The sequence below is a fragment of the Andrena cerasifolii genome, chromosome 4 (assembly GCF_050908995.1).
Source record: "Andrena cerasifolii isolate SP2316 chromosome 4, iyAndCera1_principal, whole genome shotgun sequence".
Classification (NCBI taxonomy): Eukaryota; Metazoa; Arthropoda; class Insecta; order Hymenoptera; family Andrenidae; genus Andrena; species Andrena cerasifolii.
In genome coordinates this window covers 10,716,194-10,732,258 of record NC_135121.1, presented here as the reverse complement: position 1 = coordinate 10,732,258, position 16,065 = coordinate 10,716,194, and the positions used below count along the sequence as shown (strand labels likewise).

Below are 16,065 nucleotides of genomic sequence, written 5' to 3'. Positions count from 1 at the left end.
TCGCGTTTCAGTCGAGTTAGAATCGAACTGTTCGGGGAATTTTAATTTACCTCTTAATTCGAAGGATTAACTTGGTGGTTTCCATTTATGTCTTCCACTTTTATCCGCCAAGTAAACGGGTAGTGACTCAGAACTTCTTGCGCGTGTTTCGCAATTCCGCGGACGTCAAATGCACACGCGACGACTGAAATTAAAGCCCGTTCACACGTCCATATGTTTGTACACGTTAAATTGGTTATTTCCAATTTCCGATATATAGTAGCTCCCGATAGTGGGTCTCAACCGTGCGTTTTATTCGGGCGAAAGTGAACAAGTTCCTTTTACAGAAGTCGTTTCAGATTTGAAGGCACACACGAGGGGGGGTCTTCGTCACGTAGCTCGTGACTCCGTAACACAATCCCGCCACTCGAAGAATCAAATTTTATACCTCTGACACAGTGGAGGTCGCTCGTCTCGCCACTCGAGGACCCCGCATAAAGGGGCACCACGTGACGTTCCCGTTTATTCCGTGGCTTCGCGAGAAAACTTGCCGTGACTCACGGAGGCGGGTCTCGACGACGGTCCAGAAAAACTGCAAGCTGTCTTGCTCGATCGGTGCGACGCGATCTGTAACAACAAACAGACCCAAGCAATTCTAATTACGAAATAAGAAGTGGCATTTAGCGCAACTTCGGAAATAAATGTTTATGATCATAAATTATTCGGAAATTTCAACGTTTGCGGTATTTTCGAGAATTCTTCGTGGGTTTTTCTATTTATGGACTTCTTGTTGCATCCATGGTGTGTGTAATTGCGTGTCACGGGTGAGTCAGAGATCGATGAGAATCTCTGCCGCGAACACGTGGCAAGTTCCACCCTACGCGGCCACTCCATCACGCTCTGTTGTGCGCAGAAGAGAGAAAGAAGGAAAGAAAGATTCGCCTGCAGCGGGATGCAGGGCGGAGTATGCAGTGGAGAAACACTGCGAGGGAGGAACATATGGCAGCGCGTTCTTATCTCCGTTTTCATGGGCTTTCGGGCGCGCACGAGAAAGAGGCTCCAGCTTTTTAATTCCCCTGCCTCCTCTCTCGCGTCAAGCATGTGCTTTCGATTCTTCAAACCACGCCCTTACGACCCCGCTATTTTTACCCCCCATGGTTTAATGACCGAATTTCGTGTAGCTTATGGGAAACAGTAATTCCGCAGTGGCGTTCTTTCATCCATCACTTGTTTCGCCCACGGCAATTTCTTTACGCTTATCTTATCGCTTAAGTATACGCACTTAAAGATCCCATTGTTCCTTATCGATACACCGAATTCGACGAGTGATGGAAATAATGCGTCGAATACCTAGGGTTGTTTCGATACTTTCGATTCGATACCGACAGGGCCGGCGCGAGGATGATTGGTGCCCTTGTGCAAGAAAATTTTTGGCGCCCCCATTTTTTGCACCTGTTTTCTATTTAATATGTTTTTCTTTACGAGGCACAATAAAAAGAAAATTACATTTACATTTTTTTATGTGGGAGTTGGATTCCTTTATTTTTAAGCATGCGATATAGTTTTTTAGCGCCCGCTTCGGCTGGCGCCCTTATGCGGCGCATAATTTGCATAATGGGTTCCGCCGGTCCTGGATAACCGAGTATTTTTGTTATCGATACTTGTGAGGAATCGATAGAAGTGTTTGAATCGAATCGAATGCGTATTAACAGGGGGATATCAGGAATTTCCTGTCGCAGTGGAGGGGGAACACATCGCGCATGCGCGTGATGGCGCCACGAAGTCAAACCAATCGACGCCAAGGTAGGTGTTCCCCCTCCACTACGAATAGTTTGCGGGAACCTACTTCCCGGCGACGCTGGGAAAAACTGTTCCGAATAGTTTAGATTCTAAACTATTCGTGGTGTCTCGATTTTCGGATTATTTTTTTTTAATTGTCTATCACGTCAAAGTGATAAGAGGCTAGGGAGGAAACTTGTCGGTCATGAAACGTATTTTTTTGCTGAAAACATATTAACCGACAATTTTTTTTCTGTTGATTCTTATTATTTTTGGAGTGGTTGGCAGTGCAAAGGGAAATAATTAGAAGAATCGAGGCACCACGGATAATGCAGAGGCAGAAGTATTTTCTTCACGAAAAATACTAGTCTGTTCGATACTGATATTTAAAGGTATTGATACTTTTCCACCGATACCCGAGTAGTATCGATACGTCTATTCCGATCCAAGTAACGAGGACAAGTATCGAGACCGTGGTAGTGTCGAATCAATCCTACGGATACCTTGCTTCAAATTCACCTGCTATAACTCGCCTCGCTTATCTGCTCACTTTTGTCCAATGCCAACCGCACCTCTGACTCACGTAATTGCTTTAATCTCGCGTAAAGAGGTGGAATACTTTTCCACTTCTTTATCGTCTTTTGGAATTTTAATTCTCCGATACAGTTGGAAATTTAATTCTATTGGGCACTTAACTCCGCGAAGAATAGATAGAAATGATCGGGCCAGCTGGAAAATTTGAGAGCCACTGTGAGAGCGCACATGGCCACCCCTCGCCCTACACGTATATTTCGTCGAAGGGCTCGCGTAACTACGGGGGTGGCTTTAAGCGAGGGTCCTACCCTCCTGCGCTGCGTCACAGACAATAGAAAAATACATCGTAATTCGTGACTCACGTGGAGCGGGAAGAAAATAGATACAGAAGTTTCTGATGGAATAAAAGTATTTAGCTGCAGTGGAGATTAAAAGAAAGTTTAAAACTTAACATGTACTAGGGTTTAAGTGTTGTATTGCCACTACTGACCTATTTTGACAACTCCCCAATTTCTATAAATTTAAAAACACAATTCTTTCAAATCGAATATTATTCTTTCTTGCAACCACTGCTGTGCTAACAAGGGTAGCGAGGTGTTACGAAACTTCACAGAAAGATAGGGAATTAATTATATATATCACCACCGTAATTGTAGTACAAGAAAATAATTATTTTTTACTCTTTAGTGCCCTTCTGATCAAATTAAATAAAATCGTCTAACTTAAATTTGTTTTTATTATTTAGTTTTCAGTGTTCGAGTTTTGCAACTAAAAGGAACTTGAAAAATGAAGTTATTTGTATGTAATTTGTACTGATTTCAAGTCCATTGGATTTGTGGTTACGACTTAAAATTGTAGGGGATGCAATTTTCTCCCATCCTCGTTTTTCTTTTTTAAATTACTGTCATAACTGCAAAATTTCAATTCTATTGGATTCGTGGAAGCGGGCTAAAATTGAGTTACAAGATTTGAACCAGACAAACAAACGGACAAAAGCGCGAAGCTAAATAAAATCCTTTAAAAAACATGTGATTCGTGTTCAGCCGTTAATGTATTATTATCCAGCATAAAAGTCGCGTTGCAAGACTGCAATTCCACGAGCGCCCAGGAATTATCAGCGCGTACGATCAACCCTTGAGGCATTCTTACCGCCTCGAAGCACGCACCACGATGATGGAACAGTAGCTGCGGAGGTTCCAAGAAGGGCAGAGAGGTTGGCTGTGTTCGATAAAGTGGAAATTTATGACTTCCGCGAGCGACCTTAAATGAGATCATTGTTCTGTGATCTATAAGCGCGCGACCCTTCGGCCGAATCTTGAAACTACCTTTTCTTTTTGTGCCTCAGTTCCGGGCAATTTGGAAAACACGGTACAGTGAATTGTAAGAAAATTCTTCATAGAGTGGATACAGAAAGGAATTTTTCTAAACGTGTTTCGAAAACTCGTGTTCAATTTTCTTTGAAATCCACTGCAGCGCCCAAGATACACCCCTCGAGGGTGGAGCAATTTTAAAATGTCACGGATCGCTTACGACGACCTGGAAGGGATTGTTAAAACTCGAGGACGATCTATGCTCAGTCTTCTCCTTTTTTTTCCAGTCCACTGGAAAACCTTGAGCTTAGGTATCGTTAAAGAAACACGAAGATGAAGCTCTTGCGTGTGTAAATGCACACGGATGACCCTGGTACGATTCCGTGGCGCACGTAGGGGAAGCTCGGACCGACCGGCACACAAAGTACCCTTTCAGAAAAGCAGGGCGCGTCCCACTTTTTTCTCCCTGTTTTTTCCCCCAAACAACGTTCTCCCGGCGTTCCTCGGCGCGCGTTGTAGTTTCAACCCCTTAGCGGCAGATACGTGTACCGCTTGTAACGCGTTCTCGTGCCGTTTTACATGAATAGCGAACGACTTGAATGAAATGGGTCCGTGGGTGGAGAGGAAAAAAATAGCTGGGGAGGAGGATACTATACCGGGCAGGAATTGTTTCGTACCTCCCGAACGGACCTCCGCGTTCGTATGTAGAATATATGTAGTGACTATTGCTATTTGCTCTCCTAGATCAAAAGAAAAAAAAAAATTGAAGTGTAATTCAGTCACATATGAAGGGTAAGGGGAAAAACAGGGGATGTCTCAAAACAGCTTTATCGAGAAATGTGAGTTTTAATATAGGTCCATCGGTAAAGAAACAAGATTCAATGAATTTAATTTTCTTATATAATATGCTTCTTAAATATTTTATTTTTTTTACCAAATCTTTAACGTTATCTTACGGGGGTATTTGAACTTGATAACTCTTTTTGATTCAACACTTCTGTAGTCCCAGTTGCCACCAACAAAGTATGCTATAAATCGCAAAATCACGAAAATGGGCATTCCCGGTTTCTTACCCTTACCCTTCATATCATTTACGTGGAGAAAGTAGTCCCTCCAAATTCCAACTTGCAAGGAGAGTCTCCCAGGTGTCCGCCTCCGATTGCTTTGGTTTTTGAATACGTATATATTGGAGAACCGAAAAATAAGAAACAGGTGTGGTTTTATTTCGGCCTGTTTGCATGTTTAGGGGGTGAACCCACCCCTCATAGTTATAAGATTTGCAGGTGTTCGTCGCCGATTGCTTTGTTTTTTGTATATGTTTTAGAAGACAGATAAATAAGATATACGTGTTTTTTTATGGTGGTCTATTCCAGCCGTCAGTGCTATATGGGTGGTTTCACCCTCCAAGCATGCAAACGGGTCGAAATAAAAAGACATGTATTTCTTATTTTTTGGTACGCTAAACCATATCCAAAAACCAAAGCAATCGAAGATAAACACCTGAAAATCTTATACCTTTGAGGGGTGGTTTCACCCCTTAAATATGAAAACAGGCCGCTATAAAAAAAGACGTATATCTTATTTTTCGGTCCTGTGAAACATATCCAAAAATCGAAGCAATCGGAGGCGGACACCTAGGACTCTCCTCGTTACAGCCACCTAATTAATTTCTAATTGCTAAAAACTCGAGCACTTCTTTTTCAGCGAGTCGAATTCACAAAGGAAATGATCACAACGTTTCTTACACCCTGCACAGAGAGATAACCCTAGTATCAGGGAGGGTTTTTCGCGTGCCATTCACGTGCTTCTCTGCAGCCGAGGAATGCTACCAAGAAACACAGCGGAACGCACGTGTAATTGCACGTTTTCTAGCTCGCTACATTCCAAGAACTCCGCCATTACGTGTAAACGTGCTCCTCGCTGTTCTATCACTGAATAACGAGAAAGTTGTCTCTAGCTAGTTCCCAAGAATTTTGCGTTTACCGTGACCCGCCGGCGAGTAGATTTCGTTTGAGGATTACCGTCCTTCGAACGATTTCTAGTGGACCTGTTAAAGATCAGCGTCCTCCTCCTAGCTGTCTATCTGCCGCGCCGGGGATCTCGCAACGACATTAGCGATCTACGTCGATTTCTAAGAGCCAGGGCTTCTAATTTCGCACTCGTTTAGGGCCTTAAGCCGCCTGGTTAGTCGACGTTAATTGAACGAAATTAGCCGAGACGTTGCGTTGGCACGTACGAGACGCAACGTCCTAGGTGGTAGAGTTTCACGGGGGCGTTGCGCCCTTGCGAAAGAACTTTAATTAACGAGACCCGCGCGGGTCGAGGACACACCACCGAGGCTCTGCAAGACGCAGCGAATTGCACGCGAATTGGGTTACATTTTAGGCCAGCGTCTGACCCATGACCGCCGAAAGCGGGAGACTCCTCTCTCACCATTCCTCCAGATCGTTAACTCACATTCCACGAACCAAGAGAAGCATTACAATTTTCGAATTCCTAGAGCTAATTTTTTTGGGGAATGAAAATGTGTTCCTGTAGTAAACCTACTACGTTATTGAACCTAAAGATTAGATAATTAGGGAAGGAGTGCGTAGGTTTAGGTAGCAAGAGGCAGAAGCAGTGCTGGATTAACCAATAAGCAAAATGAACACGTGCTTAGGGCACCATAGAAATTTTCTGAATTTTAAAATTATCTTTTCCTAGAAACCCTTTTTAGTCAAACTATCGGTCATGCCTAAGAAATCGTACATTGCGTTGAAGTGATCACCCAGTATAAGGGGGCCTGAAAATCTTTTAAGTGCTCAGGGCCTCCAAAGGTCATCCCGGCCCTGGGGAGAAGCAGGAAGAATACCCGAATACTCGCCCAGCTTTTCTTCCATTTCTCTGGTCCAGCTATACCAGCAGGTTCGCTTATTAAAACGTATGTACACGCCACTCGAATCACTGCTGACAGAGTATGACGGTTTGGAGAGGGCCATTCGTTGGGAAAATTGGTTGCGCTGGGTCACAGAGGAAGGGATTTGGCGAGCCATCAATCCGCGCCGCGAAATCGCTTTTTCGATGCGCCGAGCTTTCGAGCCTCGGAGCAGGGAAGATGATCAGGGGGGATGTGAAGATCGAAGGACGAGTGGAAAAGCGAGGGAACGAGCGCTGGAACGTCCGGTAACAGAGTTATTGGGTTACGGGGTTCTTGAGGCACACAGTGGACCCAGGGAGGGCCCAGAATGGCGCACAAAAGACGATTTCGAATTTCCCCTTGCCGCGATCGCGGCGCGCATCGTCCTGCGGTCGCACGGCGATTCTCGCTGGCGTTTGAAGAGCAAAGGGAGTGATGAACCATGGGAATCAATTTTGCAGAGCTTGCACCGTAAATTCATTAGCAGGCTTGCCTTGCTTCCACCCTGGCTACGTTAAACCTTCTATGGCCCTGTAGACATCGTACACTTAATGCGGCTGTGTTAACTGCTGATGGAGTGATCGAGTTCTTCCTCACCTGTTAGATTTTAGAACATTCGAAACGTATTGATAACTTAACCCATAAACTGCCAATTGTTTTTTCTTTTTTTGAAAGTTTTGGCTTTCTGCTTTTATATATATATAAAAGAAGAAATAGAAGAAATCACAATTTGTGATTAATATATATAGCTTTTATATATATATAGGGAAAAATCGATCACAAATATATATATACATATATAAATATATATATTTGTGATGAATAAAAAATATATAAAAGCAAATATATATATATATATATTATTATTATTATTATTATTATTATTATTATTATAATATAGTCAGTCAGTCGTCAGGACTTCTTCTTTTATATATATATATAGATAGATAAGAATCGATGACAAATTGAGAAGTACCTATTATCCTCATCGCTAGTATTAACCAGCATTTAATTCTCGATCTACCGCTGCAAGAAGCTTCATCACCGAACCGTTGCTGGAAGCAGCATTCAATTCTCCTCCTCTTTCACCGAGCCTGCCTGTTTCTCTCGTTTTTCTTTTTCAAAAGACTCAATCCCAGCGAAGAAAATTTCCACGGCTCCATTTCCGCGGCGCGCAACATTCAGAGGTAACTCTTTTTATCAGCCTGACGCAGCTTGTTCGACGTTCTCGAACGTCGTTGCCCGTAAATCGGAGAGGAGCTGCAGAGGGTGAGTCGCGTGCAATTATCATCGCCGGCGTGCTCGCGTGGCCCAGATTTATGGCGTCTGCCGTTTAATTCCCGTTGGATTCTCCCCGATGGATCCCGTGGTGAGATTCAGCAGCTGGATACAGTCCCGTTGCATAAATCCCAGATCACATCGCTTTTAAATTTCCCCATTCAAATTGATCCGAGGCACTCGGGCAAGTTCTCTGATACTCGTTTATCGCGGCTGGCATAAATCTACGCGCTCCGTCGCCCTGGAAACCCGGGGGGACTCTGAAGAAAGAAGGTACTACTTGGGGGAATCGATAGTGGATCCCACGTCGGGGGAATTAGGTAATTAGCCGAGGATTGTGGCATTTTGGGTCTAAAATAAGGGTGAAAGGTTAAAAGCTTCACTTCGAAACAAATCAAAGCTGTAGCCTCAAGTGAGTCGCCACGGTTTTTTGAATTTTTGTTACTATTATTAAGCGGTCGTTCCGGTTAACGCGCCTATAAATTCAGCGATTTTCAGGAATTTATTGCGACGAAAATAATTATAGTAATGCAAGTAACACTTTCTTCTATTTATTAAAGTACATTCCTACAGTAAATAAAATATATAAAAGCAATAGCATTATTGCTTTTAACATGCTTTCGAAAGCGGTCTTGATTTCAGCTGTCAGACTTATCTGAACCCAGAAATCCAAACCGATTCTTGATAAGTATGACTGTCGCTATCGCCCCGGACTACAACTAGTGATTTATCTGAAAAATTAGCAAAACGGCGGGCAAAACGCGAGAAAAATATTTTTCGGCTTCTCTCTTTCGCTATTTTCGATTTTAAAAGTAGGTTAGACTCAGTGAAAATATTTGGTCGCAGTCCCTGCGGGAGTCGTAGGTGCGCAGAATAAGTAGTAAAATTTATAAAGCAATCGGTTCGATAGATTTCGAAATTTTATCTTCGCGATATGAAAAATGATGTTTCGAGAAAAACGCGTTCAAAGTTTTCATCTACAGAGGGCGAGCCTCTGCGCTCTCTACGAAATGCCTCTGTAGAAGCTAAGATAATCTGAATTTTTCCATGAAAATATAACAGCATATTCTCGAGGATATGCAATGTTGTAAAACAAAAACAAAAATCGTTTTTTTTCAACTCGTCTAATCGGAATGACCCCTTAAGTTAGAATTATACTCGTTGCGTCTGTGCACACCTCGAAGGTTAAGCTTCCCGGAGATGAGCGTGTTCGTGTTTCAAGAGGAACGTCTCTGACAAAGCCTGCCTAGCGCATTACAACAAAGTGACGTTATCTTTCAATAGTTGATCCCTGGCAGGTCGGCTTCGCGTATAAATAGAGATGAATTAATCGCGGTTGAACGGATGGGTGACAAGTGGATGGTCATGCGATTAGAGCGCATCCGTCTAATCTGCGTTATCTGCGCGCATAATTCGCGTTACAGCACACCGCCGTCGCGCGCCAACAATGGCAATGGTGGAGCCGATTACCAGGCCTGGATTTTTTTCACGCCCGACACTTATCGAACCCCGTTCCGCGCCCGGGGGCTTCTGTGCGGAGGAAGATATCTTCTTCCGTGCCCGCGGATGCGTGGCATGCATATGTAGCATTCGGAATACAATACCGCGTCGGCATGAGCAGAAGCATTCTTCTCTCTTCGTGTCGACGATGCTGCGTCGTTCGTGCTCACGAGTCTGTGAACAGGAAAGTCTGCGGAACAGGCAAGCCTCCCTCGTCCTCGTTTTTCAATATGCATTTCGATGTCCATCTGCGCTGCAGTGTATAATATTCGGATGCATCAGTGGTGCCTTTAATAGTGGACAGTGGGGTCGGAGACATTCAGCTTGGGGCTTTTTATTTTTTTTTTACCAGGTTATTCCAGCAGATTTTCTAATCTTTAATTTCCTAATTTTCTCTAATCTAGGTCTTCTTTCTCGCGGCGCAGACCTTGACACGCTGTCGAGTGCATCGCAGTGGTTAAAAATGGTCTAAAAATCCCAGCGCCTTTTGCAATGATTAATTATACGGGGAAAAAATATATTTCTGTAGCTTAAGACATGCTTAATACGACGCGAAAAGTCCCATTAAATTACCTGTGGTAGTTTTCCTTTAATTAATTCCTATAGATCACCTATTTTTAGGGGCTCCAGAATTTTATGGGCTTCCTGTGTAAAATGAAGCATTTCTGTTTCAATTAATCAGAAAGATACAAATTGAAAGTGAGACTTGTTCTTTGGCCATGAAGTTTATTAACATCGTAAGCTTTAAAAAACTGTTTTGTTTAGTCAAACATATGCATTATATATGACGCTATGGATGGATCATTAAAGAGGCTTTTTAAAAAATGTTTCTTTGTGATTAATTGAAACAGAAATGCTTCATTTCAAACAGGAACGATTGCCTAGTAATTTCTCAATGTCCCTATTTCTAAAACATACATTTTAAAACTTTAAATAATTTTGTTTATTTGTATTATCCAAAATATAATTATAGACATTTCAATTGGAAGATAAATCGCACGTGGACATTTTATACTTCGTATTAAATCGACTATTATTGGGTTAAAATGTTTTTAAAAATACTTGTTTAATTTGTGTGTGAAGGGGAGGTTAAATATTACGTCTAATAATTTTTTTTGTCGATTGTTGCATAAATAAATAATAAGAATCTACTTTTACGATAGCAGAACTATTACGCGATTAGAAATAGGGACATTGACCTTATCCTTGAAGATTGAGTCTGCTAGGTGCTCCACAATTTGAAAGCTAACAGAAACTCGAGTACAAAGGGCATGCGCCCTCGTCGTATGCATACCCTGCACTTGGAGACCTATTTGCAGACAAAACTCCTCTCTGTTACGTGCTCCCTGTGGCATGTTTGCTCATATGCTCGCCAAAGATCGTCACGGAGTTTCCTTTGACCGGCTATCAGGGGTTTTGTTTAACTTGCACGCCGCCTTCGAAACACCGCCCCCTCGCGGCTCTGGGACCTGTGCTCCACACAGGATGCGGTCTCGCGCAATCTTATCAACAAATTGTCCATCCATCACGATCTTGTTATCGAGCGAACAGACTCTTCAAACACCACGCGGGGTATATCGGATCCCGTGCACCGAAACTTCAAGATTCCGCGCCAGGAAGTTCCCGCTCCTTTTAGTGTACAGTGGAAAATTGACAACCGACTTTCCGCTGGGAAATCAGCTTTTCAACAATCATACTGTGACGCTACGTGATCCTCCCCTCCTTAAGTCAATAATATCTAGATCCACAATCGGTGAGCTCGGTAACGGGAAGAATAACTAAGGTTCGTGATAATTAAGGTAATCTGGGAATATGTATACTCAGACGTCGGCGGAGGGTTGGTCCTACAAATCTTTTAAAAATTCTGGGTGATCGGAGAGATCTTACGCCACAAGTATCGAAATAGGTATATAATTCTTTCTCGAATATTCACTTTGAAAAAAAAAATTATTAATTATTATTATTAAAAACCGAGCGCCACTGAGAGAGGAGTCGCCTCACGGTTTGATGATCAATTAGCAAGGCCAACTTTCCTCGAGCCTGTACTCCACTTAACATCTGTCTCCATAGCAGTTAACATCTGCCGCGAAGAGAATCGCGCGTTAGTCCCGGTTGATTCGCGTTATCCTTGCGTATTATTCATACCTTGGGCCGAGAACGGGACAGGTGTTCCACGATCACGGAAGCCATCTGCGCTCCGCCGAGGCTGTCCTTAAGGTTCTACCACTCTATCTCGCCTACAAGAGCACCCGATGCTCCACGTTGAAACGGAATCGAAACAAGCAAATAGAAATCGAGGCTCGCAGAACAGGAAACGCATCGTTCACGGGCATTACATCCGACAATAAGAAACAGAGATTTCCTCCGATCGTCAAGGACCGACCTTTAGCAACCCATTTAAAAAAGATACGCGCAGGCAGAAGAGAAGCTTCTCCCTCGCCGGGAATTGGGTCCATTAAGGGGACTAGGCAGTCGAAGAATCGATTTTTTTTATTGCATTTTCCGAAAGTACTATCTTAGGTAAAGTTACATTTTTCTAAGAGAAAAGGCCACCTCACTTTTTTTCTTTATAAATAATAAACGGGGAATCGGAATTAAAGAAGCCCTCGTTGGACGATGTGGAATCTTATTACGATCCTGCGTGCAAAATTGGAAGTGAATTGGTTGAACGTAGCGCGAGTTTTTAGGCCCACCGTTTAGCCTCCTAAAATCGAGAGACTTTCGGATATGTATGCATAACTTCCGAAAAACAATAGTTTTTTAACTGAAACTTTTTTTATAAGTAGTTCATAATACTATGTAAACATAGTAAAAAAACGAGAAATCTTCATCGAGCCGTTGACTTGTAAAAAAATCCACAAAATGTACACATTTTCTGAGGGTTCAAACGGGTACACCTCCTTAAAAGGGAATTTAACTTCCTAAAATATCGGCGACGCGATTGGAAACCGTCCTTTCCCGAAGTCACGAATGCCACTGGGGGGGAAACCAGTCGCCCGACGATGAACGCGAACCGATTTTTATTCTCCCCGCTTCCCCCCCTCCGCCGTTACATTTTTCATCGGCGTTACGTGCAGGCCGCAGTCGCCGCTCGCACGTACGCGCCACCGACATCTGTATTACAAATTACGGGCTGGAAAGAGTGCAGCTCGACCGCAGCGACCGCTAAAAGTAGCCTGCGCCGTCGGACATTCGAAACTTCTGCGGATCCCGCGGAGAATCGTTCCGACATCTCGCGTTTTCTGCGCCAAACGGGGGGAGAGATAAAATGGCAATAATCCTCGCCGAGAGGAGGCTCGCATGGTTGACGATCTGCTTGGACCGTCGAGATAATCCCATTGCGGGAGTTGCGTTACCTTTTTAAGCCCGGAAAGTCCGCCGAAAGTTCAATTAGAAAGTTCCTCGAAGGGGGTTGCGTTCGCGGGGTTGTCGGGGCCAATGTATAGGTATATACTCGGGGGAGGGGGGTGTACAGGCGCGCCTGTACAAGGAGCGGGAAATCTGATAAAATGCAATTCCTCCCACTCCTCGAGGCTAAGCTGCTTTCAGCTGACGGTGCACGAGTTAGGAATTTAAGCGCGAAAGACAAGTGACCGGGGATGATAGCTGGCGATAGTCCCCGGATCATTACGGACCGCCTCCTTTCCCCGCCGAAAAGTGGCGTCGAGGGAATCGTGAAATTTTCTTTGTCGCCTGTGACATGAATCGCGTCGGGGCGAAGAGACACGAGGTTGCCTCAGCCTCGGGCGAGGGAAGGAGGTCAAAATAGCTGGTGTATCGATTCCGTCGGACGTTGTCTTCAATCTTGCAGCGATTTCGTATTTTATTAGCTTACACCGCTAATTTAGGATCTCCTCTCCCCGCATTTAAGCGAGCAGAGTGCCGGTTTCGGTGATTTCTTTTCTGGTATCGAGGTCACAGCGGGGCACTTCTATCGCCGGGGGTTTAATTATTCATCGGGTTGCTGGTTAATGCACAGCTGGCGCACGCGAGTGACGCGGGGGTGGCGGCGAAAAACGCGCGAATCTGGGAAACACGGGCGAGAGATTTACATTCGATGCGTGGCGAGGCTTGATAGCGCGAGGGGTAAGGTAGGGAATCGTGTTACGGGATCTCGCATGTGCCACTGTATGCGGCACGGTTACACCTGCGGGGACACGAAGCTGCGGGATAGGCGTGTGTACGCGTAGGTGCATGCACAGGGTGTCTCGTTTCGACCTGCACGTGGGCGTGCCGGAGAAAGTGCACGGGTAGAAAAGAAACCGACGGCGGGGAAATTCGAACGAATCTACTGCGAATCATGGAAATTGCAGGGAAAAAATTCCTCGCCCTTTATTCGATCTTTTTTTGTTGTTGTAAATACTTAGTTCACCTTGGGGCGACCTCGAAGCTTCTATGTATCAATTTCTCGCTCCAAGCGGTGGTCGTTAATACTTATCCCGCTTCACCTACAACGCAGATACGTCGAGAAGTGAAGTGCCCGTAGGTCAATAATCTCGTTGGCGAGCCTCCACAAAAGCGTCATCATCGTCGTGGCGCGCAAGCCGATTAAATCGATTGCTTTGAGAAAAAAAAAGCACCGAACGCGGGGTCTCTCTTCCTCCCCGGGGCTAGAATCTCTTTGTTCCGGGACCACTCCGGTTCAGGAGTGGCTTCTTTTATTTTACACGATTGGAGCAGGGGGGCGCACTTGCGAGGTTCGAGCGAAACACAAACGAGTGAACTCTTAATTAGCGACAGGCTTGATCCGACTCGCGACGTTGCCCTAAGGCAATCGTTGCCCCTCGACGCTACTTCCCGTGCTCGACTACTCTCCTAACCGACGTCTTGCCGCACATAAAACTCCGCGGGGTTATTTATTCGGCCATGAATCACCGCGAAGACCCGAGTAAAAGCGACGGAGATTGGATCGTAACGGTAACATCCATCGGCTATATACCCCCCCCCCCCCACTCTCCGCGATCCCTTTGCTTGTGTATTGGCCCAGCGCGAGTGCTCTCGATGGTAATGTTTTAAATGCGTCGGTAATGTGGGTCACTGGCGGTTTTGTGCCCGGGATGATGATCGAAAGGGAGCTCGAGAAGCTAACGGTAAAAAGGGAGACGGGATTCTACGGTGTTATCGGGCCGAAGCTGTTCACCGCGTTCTGCACGGATAATCTACGCGAGCGTCTGTCCGCGAAGCAATTAGCGCGATTTAGCACTCGGGCCCGAGCATTTTCGTTGATTGTACCGGCGACCGTTGCGTAACAGTCGCCCGGCGCTGTATTGTTCGTTTGAAAGCTGATCCTTGGCGATGGCGGTGAGGTGGGTCCGGGAATATTCTTACATTCCGAGAAGCCTTCTTTGATTCTCCATTGTTCCGTGCTTCTGGCCGTGGAGTCTCGAGGCTGAACAGAGGGAAGTCAGTCGCACGGGTAAATTGTCACGGTGCTCGTCGGCCAGCACCGCCGACAACAACGGCACACCGCCGCCTTTGGATCTTTTAAGGGACTTCGGGAATGAGGCTCTCTCGCGGTGTGTGCAGTCTTATGCGCACTGGACCGGTTTCTGTTCCACGATGCTGCACTCGCTCCCGAAGCCTCCTCTCCCGACTGCAGCGCGTGCACCACTCTTGCTTGCATTGTGCCATAAATAAAAGGGCGTCTCCCGTAATCAACGTTCGCACGGGATTTTTCGTGGAAATCCATTCCCATAGCGGGCGAGAGAGGAAGAGAGAGAGAGAGAGAGAGAGTGACAGAGAGACAGAGAGGGAGGCCATCCAGGATCGATCGCCTCGCTCTGGCCCAGCGTTTCCCAAACTCGTTTGACCGCGGTGCATATTCTTAGCCCGTCACAACGAAATACGCCTGATACTTTTTTTCTCTCTCTCTCTCTCTCTCTCTCTCTCTCTCTCTCTCTCTCTCTCTCTCTCTCTCTCTCTACTTCTCCTTCCAGCGCAGCTCGCGCGCCCCCTACTTTTTTTACAGGGTCACCCTACCAGCGCTCGGGTTTCTACCTTCTTCGGCTCATCGAATCGAGAAATACCGGTGCCTGGCGTGTAGCGAATCCAGGCTTGGCTTCTCCAGAAAAGCGTGCGGAGTTCGGTTATATGCTGTTGATTTTCGAGTGGCGCATATAGCGCGAGCGGTCTGGCGTCGCGAAGCGACGCTGAGCTCGTGCAAAACACCTTTAAAGTGCAATCGTCGGTTCGTTGACTCTCGGCGAGCAAAGGGTTTCAGCCAAAAAGCCCAGACAGTTTCCAACGCGCGGCGCTGTATAGCGAAAATGCCTCTCGCGCGGCTCGACCGGTAAATTCGGGGCACTGTGAAACTCTCTTAACGACCGACGTCGTAATGCGACGCGCGCGAGTGAGAGGAGCGTGCTGTTTATCGTTGTCGGTAACAGGGAATCGGATGAGGGATAGCGATCGATCGATAATGAAAATTGGTTTATTCACGGCGAATGTAGGATCCTTTCATAGGGGCAAGTTAATGGAAAATGTGACGTGCGGTTCGTTTCCGCCTTGACCTTACGCACGTTCCGTCGCTCCTTAACGAGCTCGCACCGGCTATTCAATTTATATTCAGCGCGGGGGTAGGATTGAATCGTAACGGGAACACGTAGCGTATTACGATTCTCCGGGCGCATGCTTTCCACTACGCTTTGGCATTAAACTGTGGTGTAGGAAATTTTTCTTTCCTTTTGTCGTCCCGGCCACTCGTCTAGCTATGAGAACGCCTCTCTTTGACGCCGCGGAATGCAACGAGTTCGCGCGCTTCACGTTGAGAACGCTTTTGCAAAGACGCTC

At 45.5% G+C, this 16,065-nt stretch overlaps 1 protein-coding gene across 10 annotated transcripts in view; it reads left to right on the top strand.

Moving 5' to 3' along the window:
- Nucleotides 1-16,065, top strand: part of Pnut (septin 7-like protein pnut) — a 42,372-nt gene that overhangs the window by 13,585 nt on the left and 12,722 nt on the right. The window lies entirely within an intron of this gene.